This window comes from Coptis chinensis, chromosome 8 (assembly GCF_015680905.1).
Source record: "Coptis chinensis isolate HL-2020 chromosome 8, ASM1568090v1, whole genome shotgun sequence".
In the NCBI taxonomy this organism is placed as follows: domain Eukaryota; kingdom Viridiplantae; phylum Streptophyta; class Magnoliopsida; order Ranunculales; family Ranunculaceae; genus Coptis; species Coptis chinensis.
In genome coordinates this window covers 79645169-79668891 of record NC_141463.1, presented here as the reverse complement: position 1 = coordinate 79668891, position 23723 = coordinate 79645169, and the positions used below count along the sequence as shown (strand labels likewise).

At 37.2% G+C, this 23723-nt stretch overlaps 3 long non-coding RNA genes across 3 annotated transcripts; 1 reads left to right on the top strand and 2 right to left on the bottom strand.

Moving 5' to 3' along the window:
* Positions 1-6646: 6646 nt before the first annotated feature.
* Positions 6647-9453, bottom strand: LOC147483344 (uncharacterized). The gene is made up of 2 exons (XR_015206153.1): positions 7991-9453; positions 6647-7031 (listed from the first exon to the last, which is right to left on the bottom strand). It is a non-coding gene; the product is annotated as an uncharacterized LOC147483344 (long non-coding RNA).
* Positions 9454-9737: 284 nt separating this feature from the next.
* Positions 9738-10312, bottom strand: LOC147483343 (uncharacterized). Its single transcript, XR_015206154.1, has 2 exons — positions 10157-10312; positions 9738-10005 (listed from the first exon to the last, which is right to left on the bottom strand). It is a non-coding gene; the product is annotated as an uncharacterized LOC147483343 (long non-coding RNA).
* Positions 10313-18603: 8291 nt separating this feature from the next.
* Positions 18604-19033, top strand: LOC147483342 (uncharacterized). Its single transcript, XR_015203488.1, has 3 exons — positions 18604-18646; positions 18721-18891; positions 18987-19033. It is a non-coding gene; the product is annotated as an uncharacterized LOC147483342 (long non-coding RNA).
* Positions 19034-23723: the final 4690 nt, after the last annotated feature.

The following is a 23723-nucleotide window of genomic DNA, read 5'->3' as shown; positions in this document are numbered from 1 at the left end:
ACGCAACAAAATACGTACAAGCACTAATTACAAATTTATATAAAAAACATATATGAAGATGTCTTACTTACATGAACAAACAACATTAGACATCTCTTACATGAACAGACAAAATAGAGATCTCTTACATCAACAGACAACAGAATTTACATACATCAAACACCTAATTAAGGGTGTTTCTTCAAAACCATCCAGCCAATGCCCACACCAACCAACAAACTCACAATTGAAAACAACACAATTTTGGCAGTAAAAATGTTTTTCTTCATTGAATCATTTTCCTTCTTCAATTTTTCAATACTCTGTAATAGTTTCTTTTCCCTTCTCCGCATACGACTAATATTTCCCTGACATCGATCATTAAGTATCTCCAACGTTTCATTGCAACGTTGAAAATCACTTAATGTATTAGTGCGACTCGCCACATTAGTGAAGCGCAGCTCGTCAAGATGGGACCAAGCTTCAGGTGAGATGTGGCTACACTGACCTGGATTGACAGAGCAATCAGACATACCTATGTTAATTAAAGAGGAATTGACAGAGGAATTAACAGAGGAACCAATTGAGTTCTCTAACAAAGTTAATTCTTAGGGTTTTAAGTTCTAAGAAGCAGACGTTGAGTAGTTGGGTTTCTTTTCGTGATAAGGAATATGTTAAGTGAGAAATACAAATCGAAATCCAATTATAAATATTTGGAATTTTGGTCCAAACGGCCTAGTGAGGTTGCAGAGAAGTATTAGAAACAATATCTTCAGACCACTCATCAACCCTCTAAACGACCCCATAAGATCATTTTGGTCTATATCCCAGCGACCTCTTCAGACCGCTCATCAGCCCTCTAAATGACCCCATAAGATCGTTTAGGTCTATATTCTAGTGATCTGCAGAGGTCGTTAAGGCCAGTTTCGTCTGTAAACGATATTTGGGCATCGTTTTGGATGCTTTTGTGCGACCTGGGTGGGTGTTCTGGACCAAAATCTAATAAAAAATTTTATTTGATTTTAGTTCATTTCATATCCAAACCAAATTCATATACGCACATATCCAACCAAATTCAAACTCAAATTCATTTGATATCCAACGAAACCCTAATCAAACTTCAAACCAAAATCATTTCATATCCAAACCAAGTTCATGCCATATCCAACCAAATTCAAATTAAAATTCACGTTCAAATTTCATATTCAAATTCAACATGAAATTCAAACGCACATAGCCAAAATCCAAATTCATATACATAACTTCTCGACTTCATACATAAATGATTATAACTTCAAATCCCAAATTCAAACCCCACTATACATAACTTCAAATTCAAACACAAATGATTCTAACTTCAAATTTTAAATTCAACTTCTTCACCATCTCTATCTTCGTTGTCTTCATCACCACACTACAAGAGATAAGGGTTTTAGCAACGCTTGCAAGCGTAGCCAATACCAGCAAAACCGTAGCAAAAGCTCATTTGCTTTCGCCTTTATGGCGGCGTTGCCCGTGTCGTCTGACAGACATTAAGCATGAAGCAAAAGCTTATGGGCAACATTATAAGCGTGGCTAATACCGTTTCCTTTGACTACACTCAAAAGCGTTGTTGAAAGATAAAAAAGCGCAGCTGATAATATTTTGGAGTTTGTTTTAGTAAAATGACTAATTATTTAATAAAAATCATTAGCAACACATTGGCCATACTTTGGGGCGTAGCTAAAACTAGCCATCTACAACCCTTTGGGGTGTAGCTAAAGGGAGAACATTGGCCACACTTTGTTACGCGGTGCAAATAAAAGTGCATTGGCAACGCTTGAAAGCATAGCAGGAAATGTTCCATGAGTGTAGCTAGAAGGGGGGACATTGGCCACACTTTCTTATGCGTTGCAAATAGAATTGCATTAGCAACAGTTGAAAGCATAGCAGGAAGTGTTTTTAGTTGTAGGTTATGTCAACTTTTGGCAACACATTGGTCATAGTGAATGATAGTAAGTGGTTGAATACAATAAGCTTTAGCAATGCCTCAAAAGCTTGAACTACTAGTTATTCTTTCATCAGTAGCCACGCTTATTGGCATAACTAAATACTCTTACAAATCTATCTTGCTTTTATTTTACCCTGCTTTTGCAATTCAGAGAGATTAAAACCATCAAATATGTAATCCAACAAAATAAACAGAAGTCATACACTTCATAAGTAAATAATCAGAATTCATACACTTTATAAGATAAACATAAGTCGTACAGAAATCATATACATATACAGAAGTCATACACTTCTCTGAAAGAGCTACCACTACGTCCAAAATGTCACCCAAAAAAGTTATCATCCAAAATGTTGACGTTTGTTAAAGTTGTAATAGAAACTTTGTCCAACTTTAAGGGCCTATTTGTTCTGAAGGAAAGACCAGGGAAAGGAAAGGAAAAGAGGTGTGGTCCACCTTTTCCGTAGTTTTGTAGCTGTTTGTTTGCCCATGGAAAGGAAAACTTGTTGTCCGTGCAGAAACAAAATTGGGGAAACGAAAATGGTTTTGTGTCTGCGCTATAGACCTAAATTTTTTACGGAAAGGAAACAAAAAAAAAAACCCCAAAAAAAAGAACCCAAAGAGAACCAGAGAAAAAGGAGCTGCCCCCTTCTTCATCTTTTTTTTTTGATAGCGAAATTCTTCTATCGTGTTGAATACGAAATATGTAGAGACGATTTAAAAGAGGGGTAGTTGTGAGTTTAGTACTTAATACAACCTGCAAATACTTTACAAACTGCTCGCTTTCACTCTCACTATTAAGTTTTTAGGCTGTGTGGTCAAGCTGAAATATGCGTGCTTCACAATAAACCAAACAATGAAAACCAAACTATACGGTGAATCCCATGTGCTGCTGCTACATTATAAACATTATAAACCAAACAAAAAAATATTATAAACATTCAAAATTGCATACTTTAGTATATCAAAACCATGTGCTGCTGCTACATTTGGACCAACGCTCAACTTGATCAAAGTTTTCCAACCCAAACATACCAAATATGCTGAACAAAAAAATATTAGTAGTTTAAAATTTGGTTTGCTGAATTAGGCCCAGGAACTTCGATACAAAAAACAGTTAACTCAAAAAAAAAAAAAAAAAAAAAAAACAGGAAACTGCAATCACTCACCATGGTGCCCTTGCAAAGTAGCAATATGCAAAGCATCATACCCAGACTTACCCAAATCAGGTTGTTCATCATAAGATCGTACAAAGGACACATTGTGATTAAGTGGGACTTAACTGCACACCCTTATTTACGTATAGGGGTATGTATGATATTCCTCTTCTTCTTTCGCTAGAAGTGCTATAAAATGGAAAAAGTTCTTGGTGTTAAGCTTAGGGGGAAAATTGGTGGTAATTGATTTTGTGTTTGTAGGTAATGGTGGTTCTTGAATGTTGTTGATATTGCGTGGGTTGTTGTTCATAATATGGGTAGTGTGGAAGTCGTGTTTGTTGTTCTGTTTCTCGTCTAGAGTTTCTGATACTTGTAGGTGGAGGAATAGCCCAATTCTCCAATTTCACGAGTTTGAAATCGTTTTATACCGTTGTACTCTGTCAAAGGCATGATTTAGTCAATAAAAATGGACTCATATGTGCTATGTGATCCAAAATTATGTAATTTTAGCTTAGTTCATGCCTTTGAATCATTGGTAATTTGATGCGGTGGAAATTCAATCAAAGCAAATACTGATAAACATATATTGAGAACATTTTATTCCATTCTATAGTACTACTGCAAAATTGTATGTTGTATGAAACTTCTGATACTAATTCAAGAACCTTCTGATATATATTGTATGAAATTGTATGTTTTGATTATGTCGTAGGAACATGGATGATTGCGAAATAGCTGCATACTTGTGTGTAATTGCTGCATATTTTGTAGTGTTACACATTCTTGAGAATAGGCCTATTGATAGGGCTTAATAGAAATTGGGACTACGAGAGACACCTAGCCCTTGAGAGGTCAGTATTGAGAGAATGGTAATAATTGTCATAAAATGCTCCGATTGAATAGAGTGTGCTTTAATAATCTATGTGAACGACTTCAAGAAAGAGGTTTGATTTGCTAGTAGGTGGGTTCCCCGTGAAAGAACAAGTGGCAATGTTTCTTTATATTTTAGGCCACGATACACGCGTGTGGCGCCTACTGCTTGGACTTTGATAAGGTCACAAGAAACAATCCACAGACATTTTCATAAAGTTTTATGAAATTATTAAGGCTTGGGAGGGAATTCATAAGACAGGCAAGTCAAACAAACTCCCCAGCAACAGGAGGTGATCCGAAACCTTGGGCCATGAGATATTTTAAGGTACATCGAGTTGTTAATACTTGCCTTTAAACCCAGCTAGCATTTCTCTTAAAGTACAACGTTATTAGTTTTTAATTAGTTTTCCCTCCCTTGTTTTATGTAGGATTGCGTTGGTGCAATCGATGGTACTTTTATCCCGGCAATGGTACCTATAGAAGACCAACCACGCTATCGTAACCGGAAGGGAAATTTAGCGCATAACGTTCTAATGGCTTGTACATTTGATATGAAAATATCATATGTATTGGCCGGATGGGAGGGTACTGCCCATGATAGTCGGATATTGAGAGATGCTCTAAACCATCCAAGGGAGAGGTTGTTTGTTCCACCTGGTAAATATTACTTAGGTGATGCAGGTTTCCCACTTGCCCCAGGTTTCTTAGTTCCGTACCGAGCAACAAGGTATCATTTATCTGAAATTGGAGAAATGGCGGCACAGAACGAGAAAGAGTTATTTAACTTTAGACATTCTTCACTGCGTAATGTAGTAGAGCGCACTTTTGGACTTTTGAAGCAACGATTTGCTTATTTGAGGATAACCCTTTTTTACAATGTGGATATACAAGTTGATTTGATCATAGCTTGTTGTATACTACATAATTTCATACGAGTGGCTGATCCTAGCGATCTTGGTGGATGGGATGAACCGAATAATGTGGATGAACCTAGAGATATGGACAACCAAGGTCATGATTATAGTGCACTAAGGCCAACTGATGAGTGGAAGTTGTTCAGGACCAACCTTACAGAGAGGATGTGGGCCGAGCGTCATATGTTTCGTAGGCAAAGAGAGTGATCGACATGTATTTGTCTATTATATTATTTTAGTTATTTATGTATTTGATATTTATGCAACAGTTAATTGTTATGGGTTGATTTATGAATCTTTTAAATTCAATTTCTATGTAGTATTTAGTTTTTTAACAACATGTATTGTAGAAATGAATGTGTTATGATCATATAATAACAGGGATGGCAACACAAGAAACACCTCAAACACCGGTACACGATCAAAAAGGGAGATTAGTTTGGACTCAAGCTATGGATGATGTCATGTTAGATGTTTTCTTGGAACATCTTGCTAAAGGTTTAAGAGGAACTGGTGGTTGGAAGAAAGAAATCACATTCTTCGCTGTTACAAAGGCAATGAAAGATAAACTGGGTTTTGTTATCGATATTGTTAACGTTGAAAACAGAATCAAGACAAAGAGGACTGCAGTTAAATCATTCAAAGATTTGCGATCATTCTCTGCTAGTGGTTTCGGTTGGAATCCGGATACAATGATGATAGAAAGTGATGCTTCAGTCTGGGCAGATGCAATCAAGGTAAGTATATTTATACGAACAAGTTTTGTTAGTTATTGTAGTTATCAAAATATGTTACAAAGTATCTTTTGCTTTTGTGAATATGATTAATATGCTATGTAAATATTTTTTATGTCGGCAGGCAAACCCAAAAAGGAAGACCTATAAAGGTAAGCCAATATGTAGGTTGTTGGAGTGGGTCGAAGTGCTTGGAGACAATATTGCTTGTGGTAACGTACAAAAAACTGGTCTTACAGTGGATGAGGACGCTACAGCAACAAATGAGATGGATATGTCATCCACAGTATTATACTCATACTTTGCTCAATGAAGGCATGCATATCGATGTGGATAGTTTTCCGACAACTAATGATAAGGGAGGAGGCTCTCACACTGCTACTTCCCAAACATCAAATCACCTGCCCAACCAAAATTACCTCGAAGAAGAAGCGGAAGAGCACGGAAGGTGGGGGATGATGCTATTGAAGGCATGAAGCTTGTTATGCAAAATGTGGCGATTCTTTCATTGTGAGAGGACTGCCGATTGAGGCTAGCAAGAACAATGTTTTAGCCCTCATTTGGGACCGATTTGTTACGCCATTTATGAAATTGAAGGGTTGGATGTTCCCCAAAAGATTGCGGCTATGGAGTTGTTTTCAAAGGATGGTGCTGAAAACCTGAAGATGTTTTTTCTCAAGATGGATACCGACATGCGTGCTACTTGGTTATTGAAGAAGCTTGCTGAAAATTGACTTGATGGGTTCTTAAGTCTTCTCTTGGAGTTTAAGATGCACTTTTTGATGTTTATTTTAAGTGTTGTGGATGTTTTGAGGATTTAAACCTAGTTCTTTGTTGTTATTTTCTAAATACACTATGAGGTACATAGTTGTAGTAGTTTTATGGATAATATTATGCACGTGTGCTGTTTGCAGGTGTAGAAAAGCTTGTTTATACTCTACGAGTGTTGATAAAACAAGATAGTTTATGTTTTTTTTTTTTTTTATTCTATATGCTGAATTTCTTTTTACAGGTGTCATGTATGATATATGTGCCCAAAATAGGATAGGTCATGCCAAATTTTTTTTCGCATGAACTATGAGTTTAAAGAAAATCGTTAGGTAATATAACGTCTGTTTCCAACTTTCTTTTCCTTTCCACAGTTTTTTGATAACAAACAGGATTATTCATTTCCACAGTTTACCAAACATACACAATTTTAAAACTGTTTCCATTCCATTCCATTCCTTTCCATAGTGGACCACTCTCATTATTTCCTTTCCTTTCCTTTCCATTAGTTAAAATTTAACAAACAGGCCCTAAATTGTGGCATTCATTCTTCCCAGGAACGAACTCCATAATCCTCCCTCACATCTCCAAGACATTAGGCCCCAGTACTTGAACTCTGCAATTGGAAAAGAATTTGAGCATAAGTGAATCTAGTTTGAGCATAAAAGAATGACTAATTAACACAAAGACTATGAGGATACAAAGAGGCAGTATACTAAACTGGTCAAACATCAACATATTAAAAGTTCATTACCTTGAATGGTCAAGAAATAATGAATATCATGCGATACAAATCATACCATCATATATCAGGCTTCACTCTTCAATTAAAGGTAGAGTGAACTATTTTACAGGGATATGTAACTGAAAATGAAGTGTATGTCCATACTATGTACTGCTCAAACAATCAAGATTTGATGGCTGGTTAATATGTGACACCATGTAGGCATTTCTTATCTCACTTCATTCATCAAGATCAGAGAAAGTGAGAAACATAAAATCCATCCATCTTCTAAGAAGAATAAACATTAGTTACTTTGATCACACATATCAAACTCTGCATTGAAAAGAGAAAATGAAATATTTTATGAGCATACCAACATCACTACCATTTCTTCTATACAACTTGAACCAGTGGTCTTAGATTGGTATCAAAAAAATATCTTGAACCAGTAAGCAGCTAGAGTAAGGAGATGCAATAAAGCTCGGGACGGATAGCACAACAAACAAATGTAGAGAAGAATGTATATATATGTGTAGTCTAAGAATGTCATGGTGCTATCCCTCGCTTAAAGCTTAACCTCAGCAAAATATTGGCCACCATTAGATGGTGACTTCATGAGCATTGTTTGGTCATAATTTTCAGATCACAAACCTGATCAATCAATATTGGCTACTAATTAGCTACCTCGCGCTAACTCTTGTCAGTGCATAGCGCAGCAAGTGTCCAAGTTATATAAATTTAGGAGTCCAATGACACGCCTTATTGTGACCAGAAAATGTAGAGCCATATAAGCTCTAAGACTAGAATTCAAAGCTTTAGCATTTAAGTTGTAACCTCTTAAAAATACATACCGCATGAGCACCAGCGAACTGCGACATAAGAAATTCCAATTTGGCTTTAGAAGAAGTTTTCCAACTCTGCAACTCCTCAACCCTAAGGTCAGTATCAAGTAAACGAGCTATGAGCTCCCCGGCACGTTGTTCAGACTCATGTGCATGTCTTTCAGCAACCTCTGCTCTCCTAAGCTCCTCCACTTCAGAATTACAGTAAGCCAAGGAAGAAGAGATTGGATCCTGACTTGATCATCTAATCCTAGTTTTGGATCAGAAGCTTCACACGTTCAATGGGAGCAGTAGATGTTTTGGATACAGCAACAGAGGCACCACCCATGCATTAAGAAGTCAATGGCAAAGTTAGCAAAGCCTTTCTATACACTCGGGGCTTGAACAAAGATAGGTGAGGTGTAGCTAGTAACAGGCGATAAGTCAAGACTAGTTCGGCAGGGCCGCTGCATTCCAGGATACTACAAAACCCCATTTCTATACTGTCCACCACCACCAATGCACCTTTCATACAGACCATTGGTAGACCAACATATGATTCCATACAAAAACCACTTCTAAAACTCAAAGGACATCTAAAAATAGTGCCATCTAAACACACAACCAACATTACCTTTGCATAGACAAGATCATCATATATTTATATAGTAGTTCAAATCTTGATTTGTTTTAAGATACTATATCTCTTATTGTTTTCATATACTATATCTCTTATTGTATACTATATACTATCTCTTATTGTTTTCATTCTTTAAATTATATCAATCATGGAAGGAAATACCACCAAACAATATTATAAACAAGGATGTCTAGCAAGTAATTCTAGGCCACCAAGAGGTTTAGCAAAACAATCATTCATGTAAAAGAAATCCAGTGTGAGAACGTTCCCTCTCACTTAATTACCCATAAGAAATCTATTTTGCTTGAGAAAGATCTAAAGAAACAATTTCTTAAGTAACTAAGGTTCACTCGAAATTGGATGAAACACAAAACACTAGCAATTATTTCCATGTAAGTTTGCATCACATTAACAACCACTAAATCTAACACATTGTATTCTTCAAAACATCAAAATGAGTGTATTCATCAGATGACATATGTAGAAAACAACATCATGGCACAGCACAGATATTGAAATGAAAATAAAGAAAAACAATCCATGGGGATGAACACCATGCATTTTCTACACATCCCTTTCTTCATCAGCAATACCCGCATATATAGATAATTGTAGTCTAACAAATAAATGTCATCAACACACAAACTCAGTCCTTTTAAATCACAAACTACTTACGAAATCAGTACCGACATTATTCATAATAAAATCCCAAACTACTTATAAAATTTGATGCTTTTAAATCAAAACAGTTCAAAAAGAAATTCATACCAAACCCATTAAAACTTCAAACAAATCCCATTAAAGCAATCAATTTAAATTTCAGAAAAAAGTTAATGGGAAAAGGAAGAAGACACAAAACCTGATCTTCTTTGTAGTTCTCGAGCAACTTAGATAACCCAAAATCAGCTTTTGCTTCCTGAAATCAAACCCCGCAATGTAAAAGTTCAAAAAAAGTGCAGCAAGTTTGCAACCCAGTTTTGCTGTGCTGAGTTAAGCGTCTTTTTTTTTTGCTGGAAGTGTGTCAAGCAGGGTTTAGTTATTTCAGACAGGAAAAAAAAGGATAAAAATTTCATTTTTTTTCTTAAATGTTGAGCTGCTGCTAATCCAGATTTCCAAATAAAATAAAATGGGAGATACCCAATCAAATCGAGAATGGAGAAGCAGTATCAAGATGTTACAACACGCACTGCATTTGTTGTTGCTCATTCTGCATATACACCATGTCTTTAAAGAACACTGGTGCTGCTCTTAGTGATTTTGGACGAGGTTAAGTTCAAGACCCTCATCATCATCGCTCTCATAATAATAATGTCCCACTTCATCACCAACCTACAATTCAACTAAATAAAATGAAAGAAATGCATACCTCAAATCAAAAGCTTAGCCTGGGATCCAACTAACCCACCTATCAAGAAAATTTTACAAAATTAGAATCATGCCAAATACAAAAGCTTTAGACTTTAGATATATAAACTCAAAATTCTTCAACATTAGAAAAATATGAACCTTTGGACTTTAGGTGGCAAACAAAAAATGAAGAGATACAATTGACTTACGAGTGAAGGGACCGAAGCACACACTGAAAATAGAGAGCGATGATGGAAGAGAATAGAGTTGGAAGAGAGAGAGACGGAGAGGGTGGGCTGGAAGAGAGAGAGAGAGAGGCGCTTGTATTTTTAGTTAGTTGATTTTCTTTTGGATAATGAATGATAATGAATTTTACAATTAATTATGACAAGCGTGCAAACAAGTTAACCATGAAGTCGCTTTCTCAATAAAGAAATCCTATCTTTCTAAAAACAAACTCGTTAGAAACCAAATTTGTCGTAATAATCTGGTCCATAATCTTCTCGGAAGTCTCTTGATTAGCTTCAATAGACCGTTGTTCCAAGAATCCAAAAGTGTCGAAATTTAACTAATAAAACAATCTTTGATTAATTTCTACAAGCTTCCTCATGCTTCTCCATCTTTCACTGTTCTTTGCCCTCTTAGCGGCTTCTCCTACCTCAAAGTCACCATTCCCCAACCCTACCAACGCGGAGAGACTCTCGTTACATCAACACATGCATGCTTTCCCTCGGACCAATCAGAATCAAGACATCCAGCAGTAGAAGTGTCGATTTGCTCTCATTCGGATCGATGAGAAAGTTAACAGAGCCTCTTTCTTCACTTGTACCCCCTCCAAAAATGCATCACACAAAATGTCTCTAACATGATCATGTCGGTATTTAAAACCGGGAAATGTCTACATGTAATCGCGTGGTCCCCAAAAGCATCTAATCTACTTTTTGGCATACAGGCAAAGACCCCCGTCGAGTAGTCGAGAGGAATCATAAGACGATACCTAAGAATGGCACGATACTCCACCTGTGACATACGTTGTCCAAGTCCCTCTATCGGAATAGCAAGTAGAAAATCTTTTGCATGTTCCTACTGCAAGCATCCCATGACTACTTTCTGACGAGTAGAGAACTCAAACTCCCTCTCAAGACTAGCAACAATCTTACCAGAAAGCTTTTGCCAAAACTTTTTGTGGTTTTGAGGGACGATGCATTCACAACCCGAGAATCAAGGTCAAAATCAAGAAGACGAGAGACGTAATGCACTAGTAGCATCACTAGGATCTCACCCATAGGCACCGGACCACAACTCCTAAGAATGTGGTTCAAGCTCTAAAGTCCGAAAACGGAGGCCACAAAAGCAAAAGCGAGACATCGAGGCACGATGAGATACCTAACCCACTGGCCTTGATGGAAGCGTGCCGCTAAACGCCATTGCAAATCACCGGGCCGGACCATCGAAACTATAATGCCCCCGCAGAACCATGCGAATGTGTTGATCAAAAGTCTTAATAGCCTCTCTAAAAAAAGTGGTGGACAAGTCTGAACTACAAAACCAACTTGGAGAGCCCCAAAGACAAGCTTCGTAAAAGTGCTAACTCACACCGTGGATCCTCCAATGCAATCTAAACGGTCCATCGAAGTCATAGCCTTTTCAACACGCTTTTACGAAAGCAAGACTCATGACAAAAGAAGAATCGATTAAATCGCCTCCAAGTAACGACCCCCCACGAGGACAAGATAAATCAAGGAAACAGACTAGGAATGGAACGACGCGGATCCATTGATGGCCAAAATATCTCGCCTTGGCCACATTAAGAACCAACCCATAAGAAGGCCCTTCTTCCCCGATGATACGCGAAAGTCGCCGCCACTTGTTCTCAGATCCCCAACTAGAGTCCCATAATCTAAATACCAAGCTTGGAGCAATAACCCGACAACTTGACCGGATCTCGTAGAATCGAGGGTGCAACACGGTCAAAAGAGAAGGGGGACCCAAAGGATCACCTTGTTGAACCCCGTAAGCATACCATATGTAATCATCCCCAAGTATAATCTTGCGGTGACAATAAAAATACACCGACCCGGGAAATAAGCGGGCAAATAATGCAAACCTCTCTCAACATAGTAGTTCGATCAACCATATTAAAGGCATTATGAAAATCTACTAGCAACATAGAAAGAGATGTACTGTCACCGTTAGCATATACCATGCGATTAACAGCATGCAAAATTGCCTCTGCTCCTCGAGGGACACCGACCCCATACTGGAAATCCTGCAAGTACCCTACCAACTCTTTGGAAACCCTTTTCATTGCAATTTTGGAAACAAGACGTCACCAAACCATACCTACAGCTATCGGACGAATGCTATTATCCGGCTTAAGAAGTGGAGTGGCGGAGCACTTGCTATGAATTCTGCTAACGACGGGACATTGTCCCCTCAGAACCACGATTCACCAATCGGCCAAGGCATCTAAAAAGTCGACGATATAGCTGCTGCAGCACCACTCATGGCATCTAACAAGTGCTGAGCACGGAGACCATCACGACCACAAGAAGTACCTTTCGGAAATGACTTAATACATGACAATAAGGTGTCTCTCTCTACTAATAAAGGGGGCTCAGCAAAAAGAACAGTTGGTCTCACAAGTGGTTGTCACACCGGGTGTTTCTCCTTTAATGCATGTACAGTCTCTGCATTATTGGAGGCAACCCCTGATGATGATAACACTTGTACCGCTGCAGCAAAATGTCCATCAGCAACTTTCTGTAAGCATCGACGCACATTCTGAGTGGGGACGAATTTCCTGGTTGACTGGATTGAAGAAGGCTCTATTACAGACTTTAAGAGGCGAAACATCCCACCAGGCTCATTCCATGTCGTCAAAGCATGGAGAATCTGTTTCTGGCGAAGATTTTTTCGAAAATACGAGCGGCGTTCCCGATGATTCGCGGGTTGAAAAACTTGCGAGTATACTGGCGCGTGAAGAAGACGAACCCAAGACATAACCGAACCGGGATCAACCGTAATATCCCGTGAGAGCGATTTAAGTGCACCGAAAAAAGCCAAACGACAAAGCGTGGTGGTATACTTTTCACATCACGAAAAGGTATACGGAATGCACTATCAAGTAATGTCTCATCAAGATCGCTGGCAACACCAAGCGATTAGGGGGTATCACCGCACCCCCGTGGTGCCGTGGGTGTAAGATTAAGTAGTGTTGGGCTTAAAGGGTGGCTGCGGTATGCCCACAATAACACATGTGAGTTCTCCACTCTCCATCAAAACAGGTAGTTCTATGGTATCATCTGGGTGACGACTCGGTATACCAAGTGCGTGAATGCAAAGACAAATGCCACAAACCCATTTGTCAACTGACTTTAAGAAGTTCTCTAATGACAAATACAAGTCACGATCATCCTTATATCATCTCGTACCCTTTCGATACTCAACTGGCAATCCAAGTGTTGTTTATCGAAATGTGTGAAAATATAGGGAACAGTAAACCCATTACCATTCACCCCATTGGTGCAGCCATGACGATCCCGGAAAGGGCAATGAACATGTATCTTAGGGGGTGGGGCAGAAAACCCCGAAGAAGTAACTGAGAGGGCGAAACCTTTCTTCCCTCTCATAATTCCCGTCAACAACTCAACAAAACCCAAAACATACCAAAACCAAACCCCAAAACTCGTCAAACAACATACAAAACCCAATACAAACAAATCTCAAAACCTTAATTAGTGAGACGGGGTAACCTCTCTCCTTTTTTTTAGGTAATTTTTCAAATACCAACCAAAAATTGCATTAGAGATACAATCTGGTAATCGTCACCTGTCCACATGTAGGGGGGCCACTTCCAAATTACAACCCAACACGACCCATCAATGCATTCAAGATGCGTCAAGGTGGGGTGTAGTAGTGACCACAAAGATCCAACTCCTTTCGATCAACACTCTAATAATTACTAGAACAAGTGCATTAAATATGCACAATTACACTGCTACAGGGAAACCGAAAATATTCTATGGTGATGGTGGCGGCGGTGGTAGAGTTGGAGTCTTTGCACGGATAGTGTAACACTGGATTTTGTTTTTTTTTTAGAGATGATGGTCGGGTGTTTCGGAGGAGAAGGTCGGGTCCGTGGTGGCGGTGATGGTGGCGGTGGGGGTGGGGGCAGGGCGTCGCGAAGACGAGGAGCGGGTTGGGTTTTGTCTTTTCGGGCCGAGAAGAAGGGCTTTGGGTTTTTTTTTTTTTTTAGAGAGAGGCGGCCGGTTTATTTTTAGGAAGGACTATATACGACCCCCATATATCTCTCAAGGCGACTCTATCTCAAGGCACCCCATTTTTTCAAAGCGCACCACTAAATTTAAAATTATCGTTGGGCACACCCTCCCCCGGCCTCAAAAACTAAAAACTTTATTTTCTCTTTTCATTGTTCTCTTTCTACCTCCGGCTATTCTCTTTCTTCCTCCTCTAAAATACAACATTATGAGCCACCTTTTTTTAAAAAATTCTTCTTCCTGTGTTTAAGACGTTATAATGATGAAAAATGAGTTTTAAAATGTGTTAAGCTTTTTACCATATTTGACTAAAATTGTTGGAACACTTGGGCCCAAATCGCGATCTGTGGAAGTCCTTGAATCATGTTTAAAGGCTGGGTTATCTGGTAATGTTATGTTTATTTCAATGTTGTAATGTATAAGTTTTTAACGTGTTTAGCTGATATGTGGTGATGTTTTATTGGCAGTTGCAAGATTTGATTTTTCTTCATTGAATGACCATTACCACCAGGAGACTCTTGATAATTTGAGGAAACAAAGTGTTTAAGGTAATAAGAACTTTTTTATTACCCATTTTAACTTAACTTTTGTTTAACTGTGCTATCTTATGGTTTGATTCTTTGTTTTTAAGATTTGGGTAATGGGTATAATCTTCATACTTGATTCATAGCTATGTAGTTAGTTTTTACTCGAAGTTTTGTTTGTGTTTACTTAATTTGTGAAGAAAAACGTTTTAGACCTTTTAAAGAAAGACAGAGTAACATACTCATATTCGCACCCATCACCAAATATGCCCCATAGCTTCCCTCAGGGTCGACCAAAATAGGCGGTGCTTGAGAATCTTTCCATTTTTGTTCCATCGGACAAATGCTCGCACATCTCTCATAGTATGTATCTCGTGCCTCACATGCAATTTTAACACTTCTCTGCGGAATGCTTCACTATCTTCTTTTGACAAGCCTTTAGATTCAAACCCCTCAATAGTAGCACATGTGTCACACACAAAAAGATGATGGAATCTTCTTTTTAAAAATATATTACTTACATAACTGAAAAAAAAAATAGACAAAGCTAGCCCAACTACCTGATAAGATGCCGTGAGAATAATATCCGCACCTGCTTCAAGGTAATCGAGGTGTACCTGTAACATAAGAGGTCATAATTACAAGATGAAACTATTCATATGTGAATGGCAATGGAATAAAGAGACATTACAGTTTGGATTAAATGAGGAGAACTGATAAGACACTTGGCACTCCAAAGAGGGTCATTAAGATCAGCACCATGTCGTTCAAGTTCAGTTGCTAGTCCTCCATCAATCAAGGCGTACCCACCCGACTGTTGAAGGAAATTGGACATGCTCGACAATGGATTAACGAGTCCCAACCTCATTTTGATAATTTTATAGGTTCTTGTTTTGGTTAGTAGTGGTCATCTATATTTTTATAGTTAGCCTGAGGCTAGAAGCAAATGGGGTGACCATAATTTGTTTTTTTCAAATGCACTTGCATTCTGCAGACTCTTTTGTGAGAATGTTAATCCTTAGACACAGTATTCTCTTCTATGTTAAAATTATCAAGCCATATTCGTATTATCCTAAGTGCCTAATGCATATAGCTAGGGTAACTTGAAGACACAGTATTCTCTTCTATGTTAAAATTGTTAACAGTTGGCATTTAACTTTTTGTACCAATTTTACTCTTAACTAGCCATCGTACAGTATGTAGTGCTCCCATTTTCCCCAACTTTTTGATTCCGGCATCACTGAACTATGAACTATGATGCTATTATTGATGAAAACCAAGTTTAGGAAGCCATTAGAAGTTATAAGCCTATAACTTCATGTTTGCCCACGAACCGGAATTGGATTCAATTTGGCATCTTGAATGTCAACGTGGTTCGTATATAAAAAAAAGGAAAACATCCACTGTTTCACACACTTCTGAAAATGCACAATGAATGGCATTAATCGTTCTACACACATCCAAGTAGAGTCGAGGGAAGCACATTTGACAAAGACAAAGAGGATTTGTAGTAGTAATATTAGTACCATTTTATAATGTTGATACTAAGCAAGACTTTACTTTCCTCCGGTTTTTCTATCTTTAGCTTAATACCGTGGTGTTCAAAGATTGTCTTTTGCTCGCTCGCTTTTGAGCGGTTTTATTTCCTATCGATTGACGGTGGTAGTTCAAGAGACTACCGGCAAGATTCCATGATCTGTTTAAAACTTGAATCGATGAGTTCTTTCAACACTTTCGGCATGGAAATCCTCGAAATATTTTTTGTAGGTGTAACTTGTTAAGATCATCCGCTCCCGGTATGGCTAAACGATCAATGATTTAAACAAGTGGAAATCCATCGTTTGTTACCAGTGGCTTTGGTTACTCAGCGGGGACTCTATTGTTTGCTGAGTGTTCCATTATTTCCCTTGGTTGGTCACTTGGTCTACAGCCTACACTGCGTGTAGATTTTGTTTCCCTCATGATTTTTTGCATTTGCTATTGAATGTGGCTTTGGTGGGTTATGCACTTATGCCTAGTGTTTTCTTGTGATACAGTTTCCATCTCAGACAACTCTGAGTAGTTTTGTCTGTCTTATGTTGTGATAGATCACAAAATGGATTTGTTTGTTATTACAAAATAGAGGGCAACAATTTTTGCTGCCCTCTGACATTATCGTCTTTTAAGATATTTGCAGCCCCAAGTAATTTTGGGTTAAATCGCAACCGAAGTACCAAAGAGTAAAAACTCAATTGATTCAAACTATTACGAAGACTTGAACAATTTGTGGACAAGCAAAATAAGTACCTTTTCAATACCTAAGTTGTTATGGAGTATAGAGCCCAAACTTTGGAGACAGATGTGTATCACGAGATGGTGTCGCAATACTAGTGTCAGTCACTTCTGAAAATGCACAGAACAAAGAGGAAAATGAATATGCAAAAGACGGTATCACATACTAGGATAGTACATAGTTGCATACACAAAAAAGTCCAAAATAAAATTGCATGTTACCCAATTTCTCTATTTGGTAGCATGAATTGCCCAACCTGTAGTTTTTTTATGATTCTGTTTTATGCGGAATGTGTCTGTCTAGTTTTATGACTTTTATCTCATTTCCTTGCATGTTGTGCTTGGGGTTTCACTTACTAAATTCCTTCACTTCAAAAGCTTGCATTTTCTGTCTTGCATCATAAAGTTTGGGTTGTAATTGAAATTTGACTATTGTTAGCTATTGACGTATTACAGGGATAGTCATGCCACCCCGAAAAAAGAAAGGGAAAGTTGTCTCTAGTCGCCAGCCTTCAGTTAGGGTGCCCCAAATGGCATCTTATCGAATACGAAAAACCAAAAAAGCAATAGTTGTAGAAGACAATATTGAAGAAGACAAGAATGTTGAGTTGGAAGAAAAACATGATGAGGAGATAGAGGTTTCTAATGGGCAAGAAGAAAATTTGCAGCAAGTAGATAATGTTGAGTTGGAAGAAGAACATGATGAGGAGATAGCGGTTTCTAATGGGCAAGAAGAAAATTTGCATCAAGTTGATGAGAACGAGACCGATGGAGAGTTTAAATTGGGAATATATTCCGGAGGCCCTATAGATAACAAAGTTTTGGTCGATTATGAGGACCATTATGCTCGCAAGATTTGGGCTGGAAAGGTATTTTTTTTTACATCTATGCTTAATTCATTTTATAGTCGTGTTATTTATTTATTTATTTATTAAATTAAAATCTTGTTTAATTTTGTAGGAAAGGGGTATTCTAAAACTACACCACCATACCGTCAAACTAGAGCAATGGGACATAAGTGAAGAACCACCTCTTTTCCAAAAGAAGCTAGAAGATACCAGGTTGTTAAACTTAGCCTTGTATTCGTGGAAGAACTTCAATGCAGTAGTGATTTCAGCATTTTGTGAGAGATGGCATCAAGAAACAACTACTTTCCATCTCCCATTTGGCGAGATGGCCATTACTCGATGATGTCACCCAAATTTTGGGGATTCCAATCAAAGGTCTTCTAGTGGAGGGAATCTATTTGTTAAATAAAGGAAAAGCAGAAGAATTGCTTATACAAGGGCTTGGTTTGACGGCCGAAAATGTACCCAAAGTGAAAAAAGAGCATGTGACTCTAGAGTGGTTAAGGAAGACATTCTCTAACACCCCCGAAGATGCTACGGCTGAAATTGTTGACTGTCATGTTCGAGCTTATTTGTTGTTTCTTTTGGGGTGTACAATCTTCCATGATAAGTCGGGAGTTGGTGTACACGTTGCCTACTTGCAGGTGTCGTTGGAGGTTGACAATGTTTCAAAATATGCTTGGGGTGCTGTTGCGTTGGCTTATTTATATAGGGAGTTGGCAAAAGTATCTCTACGAAATGGGAGACAAGTTGCCGGGTGTATGACATTGTTGGAAGTAAGTAGTATTTTATTATTGTAGGGAGTTATCTTATTTTTAAAATTTGATTTGTTCACAAAATACTTTTGTAGGCTTGGGTGTATGAACACTTTCGTCTTCAGAATTCTCCCATGATCAATATGGACTTTAAAAGGGATATGCCTCGTATGAGACGGTGGATGGTATATCCCTCACTTTCAATGGCCACAGTGTCTTCTTTGATCTACCTTCGGGAGGAGATAGACTTATTATCAGCTAGAGAAGTAAGGATATAAGTTTAATACTTTCTTATTAATTATAATTTGTTAGTTTGTAAAATGATGGAAGAGAATAACAATTATGAATTTTTGTGTGTTAGGTTTATTGGGACCCTTACAAAGATGTTCGTGACATCCGACCATTAGATCTATCGTTACTTTTTTTAATGGCATTGTGTGTGCTTGATATAGTGAAGGCTACAATATTGACCGAAGTTCTACGTCAGGTTGGATATGTTCAAAGGATTCTTGGTAGGCCGATTCAACCTAAATATGGTAGTAAAAAAGCAAATGTATGATACAATGTGAGTCAATACACTTTTTCCCGATTGTGGACGTCGGGGGATAATCATGTTTTGTCTGAGTTTGAACGTGGTGAACGTGTTATGGCTTCCTCGGATTGCGTTAATAGATATATAGATTGGTTCAACAATATTAGCCATCCTCGTATGCGGAATCCGAAGCACTTTTCACAAGTTCATAGACTTCCACCTGTAAATTGGGTAAGATGTATATATATTTTTTATTCCTACTCGTATTCGATTTCATTGTGTTTGAAAAATATAATATATCTAATGTTAGTCATATTTGTGATATGCATTTAACTGTCAAATTACTTTATATATAGGAACTTATTGTAAATGAAAGTTTACAAGGTTGCTTAAAGAATCGTTGGACATAGGAGGAACCCAAGATGTTCATGGGATGTTAGCACGTGAGAAGATGATATACAACATTCTCCAATTCAAACAAATCATTCAAGAAAGTTCACAAAGTGGAGGTGGGGGTGAAAATAGTGGAGATGTTGGTGAAAATAGTGAGGGTGGTCAAGATAATGGTGGAGATGGTGGTGAAAATAGTGGAGATAACATGGACATTGACATAACAAAGTCGACCAAACGACAACTTGCAATGAGGCAGAAGAGAAAGAAATGATGGTGTTAATGTTGGTGTTTCTATCTAATTGGGGGGTTTTTTTTTTTTTTTTATCATGGAACATCTAATAGATGCTCTCATTTTGTCTCCTGTCTAAAACTTTTGTCTTTGATGACTTTATACTAGGGGTTTTGTAGTGGGTTGGGATGATTCTTCGGGCTGTGGGATTTTATCTCTTATCATATTATCTAGCTAACTTAACTGTTATTTAAGTGTTTTATCTCTTATTATCTGGATAACTGAACTGTTATCGGGTTGGGGGATTTTATCTCCTAATCCTCTGTTCTTGCTGACATGTTCATTGGACTCAACCACCTGCTAAGTTGGGGAAGTTGTCAAAAACATGTTTTTGTAGGATTGCTTGGAGAACTACAGACGGTTCTGTATTTGTATATGTTGCAGTCAAAGCAGCCCTTACAAAGATTCGATAGAAACAGTTTTAAGCATACTTCCGATTTGTTAGGTAAATCTGAAGAGTTGAGTTTTGAGGATGGGCATGGACCAGAACATATTCATTTGTCGTTTACGACGAAAGATGATGAGATGAGAGTTATGTGAAGTATGGTGAGAAGGAAGGGGAGTTGACTAAGATTGTGAAGAGTGGTGTTGAGAGGTATGAGAGAGAAGATATGTGTGACTGGCCTGCGAATAACGACGTTGGGTGGAGAGATCCCGGGTTTATACATGATGGAGTTATGAAGAATTTGAAGTATGGGAAGAGGTATTATTATAAGGTAAGATATGATTAATTTCTAGTTTTGTTGCTTCATTTGTGTAATTTACTTAATTTCTAGTTTGATCAGTTGAGTGTTCAGTTGGTTTGTTTGCTTGGAATAAAGCAAAGGTTTGTAGAGAAGATTTGGAATGGTTATGTCATATGTGAAATATTGGGCATAGTCTTGTTACATTTCAAAATCGTGGTTAGAGGCTAGTTTAAATCCACATTTTGTAGTTTTTAGAGACAGCACAGTTGTGATTAAGTTTGTGTACCTTGAAACATTAAATCCAAGTTAAACTTGGAGGGTCTGCTAAAGCCCAACTTGCTTTTTGAGGAAAAAATAAAGGCTCCTTGATATGTTGCCTCCTTGAACTTCAAACTTGTTCTCAAATGGAATAGAAATTGGAAGTTAAATGTCGTAAGTGTTTCAAACAAATTTTGGTGGAGAAAGAAATGTGATATCCATCTTTACAGAAATGTGATAACTTACTAATAACTTGCTAGAAAAAATTCCCCAAAAGATTCATGTACGTTATTTTGGTCTCCTGTAATATTTGTATTTAGTTTCAAAGATTGATAGAAACAGTTGATTTTACTCCTTAACAAAAGACATTCTCCACTAAGAGTATCAATTTTAAGTCATCCCTTTCGGTGTAAGACAGTCCAGTCCAACTAACTAAAGCAGAAACGCTGGCCAGTTGAGAACGTCTTTTCACTTTAAGTTAGTTTATTTGAACTAATCTTAATACAGGACTAGCAAAATCTAATCTAAGTGTAAGACAGTCCAGTCCAACCAACTAAAGCCGAAACGCTAGCCTGGTGAGAACGTCTTTTCGCTTTAAGTTAGTTTATTTAAACCGGTTTTAATGTAGGACTAGAAAAATCTAATCTAACTATAAGACAGTCCAGTCCAACCAACTAAATTAAACATGGCTAGCCAACAAAATCTAATCTAAGTGTAAGACAGTCCATTCCAACCAACTAAAGCAGAAAAGCTAGCTTGGTGCGAACGTCTTTTCGCTTTCAGTTAGTTTATTTAAACTGATCTTAATGTAGGACTAGCAAAATCTAATCTAAGTATAAGACAGTCCAGTCCAACCAACTAAATCAAACAAAGCTAGCCAGCAAAATCTAATCTAAGTGTAAGACAGTCCAGTCCAACCAACAGAGGCATAAAGGGATAGTCTAACTGGAACATCTTTGTTTATATAAGTTAGTTCAATTAAACCATTCCTAATGCAGGACCTACACATTTCGTCTATGTATAAGACGGTCCATTCCAACTAACAAAAGGGGGCATAGAGTAGCCCAATGTGAACATCTACTCTTTTTAAGTTAGTTAAATTGAACCATTCTGACCAACACATCTCTCTTCATTTGAAATTTGAAATTTTGACAAAATATTTCGGTACAACTTACTGTAAGGTCGGATTTCAAAATTCAAATTCAAATTTTGGGCGGGTTTCGAGATTTCACCGAAATTTAAAATCCAATTTGAAATTTTGGGCAAAAAATTTAAATTTAAATTTTGTGTTTTGAATTTCAAGTTGGTTTTGTGTTATCACTAACTCCAATTTCAATTCAATTCATGTTTTCATATTGTATTGAACATGAAATGAAGAATACAAACCAAATTACCAAAATATTGTGTTCGAAATTTTACTAAAATTTAAAATTCAAATTCAAATTCAAATTTTAAAATTTGGGCGGGAAATTTCAATTTAAATTTCATCTTCAAGACTTCAAGACTTCATATGAAAAAAATAAATAAATAAAAAAAAACTACAAATCAATTGACCAAAAAATTTGAATCAAAGTTTTCCTTCACTATATATATGCTCTGAACCCAAAACCCTAAATCCTAAATTGAGTCATGTATTTAAATTCCAAAAATAATTTTGTGAGCCAAAATTCAATAATAAATTTTGAATTAAAGAAAAAAAAAATATTGTTCAAATTTAATTTCATTCATCTCTCTCAAAAAGTACAAAACCTTACCCATAAACCTTAAACCCCAACTCGGCTCATATAGTGTAGTGGGGAAGACCGTAAAATGAATATGTAACATTTAGGTGTATAAACAATGGTTAGTAATGTTTTTTAATTATTGTCTTAAAATAAAATTTTTTGTCGATATCGTGGAACCAAATTTGAGTGAATTACTAAAAATTGACCAATTTTGACCAACTAAACGGTTTATAAACCCAAAACCCAAAACTGAGTCGTGTATTTAAATTTCAAAAATAATTTTGTGAGCCAAAATTCAATAATAAATTTTGAATTAAAGAAAAAAAAAAAATTGTTCAAATTTAATTTCATTCACATATTTGTAAAGTACAAAACCTTACCCATAAACCTTAAACCCTGAACTCAGCTCATATAGTGTAGTGGGAAAGACCATAAAATGAATATGTAACATTTAGGTGTATAAACAATGGTTAGTAATGTTTTTTTAATTATTGTCTTAAAATAAAGATTTTGTCAGCCATTGTGAACCAAATTTGAGTGAATTACTAAAAATTGATCAATTTTGACCAATTAAACAGTTTAGATCAGCTATCCAAAACGAGATAGGTTAGTCCAGTCCAACCCTCCAATGCAGACGGAGTTAGCCTAATTTGAACGTCTTTTATTTTAAACTTGCTTCCAATGAACCGTTCTTAAGACAGGTCCAACACAATCTCCTATCTTTCTAAGACGGTCCAGTCCAACCATCCAATGCAGATGGAGTTAGCCTAATCTGAACGTCTTTTATTTTAAAGTTGGTTCTAATGAACCGTTCTTAAGACAGGTCCAACACAATTTCCTATCTTTCTAAGACGGTCCAGTCCAACCATCTAATGCAGATGGAGTTAACCTAATCTGAACGTCTTTTATTTTAAAGTTGGTTCTAATGAACCGTTCTTAAGACAGGTCCAACACAATTTCCTATCTTTCTAAGATGGTCTAGTCCAACCATCCAATGTAGATGGAGTTAGCCTAATCTAAGCGTCTTTTATTTTAAAGTTGGTTATAATGAATCGTTCTTAAGACAGGTCCAACACAATTTCCTATCTTTCTAAGACGGTCTAGTCCAACCATCCAATGTAGATGAAGTTAACCTAATCTGAACGTCTTTTATTTTAAAGTTGGTTCTAATGAACTATTCGTAAGACAGGTCCAACACAATTTCCTATCTTTCTAA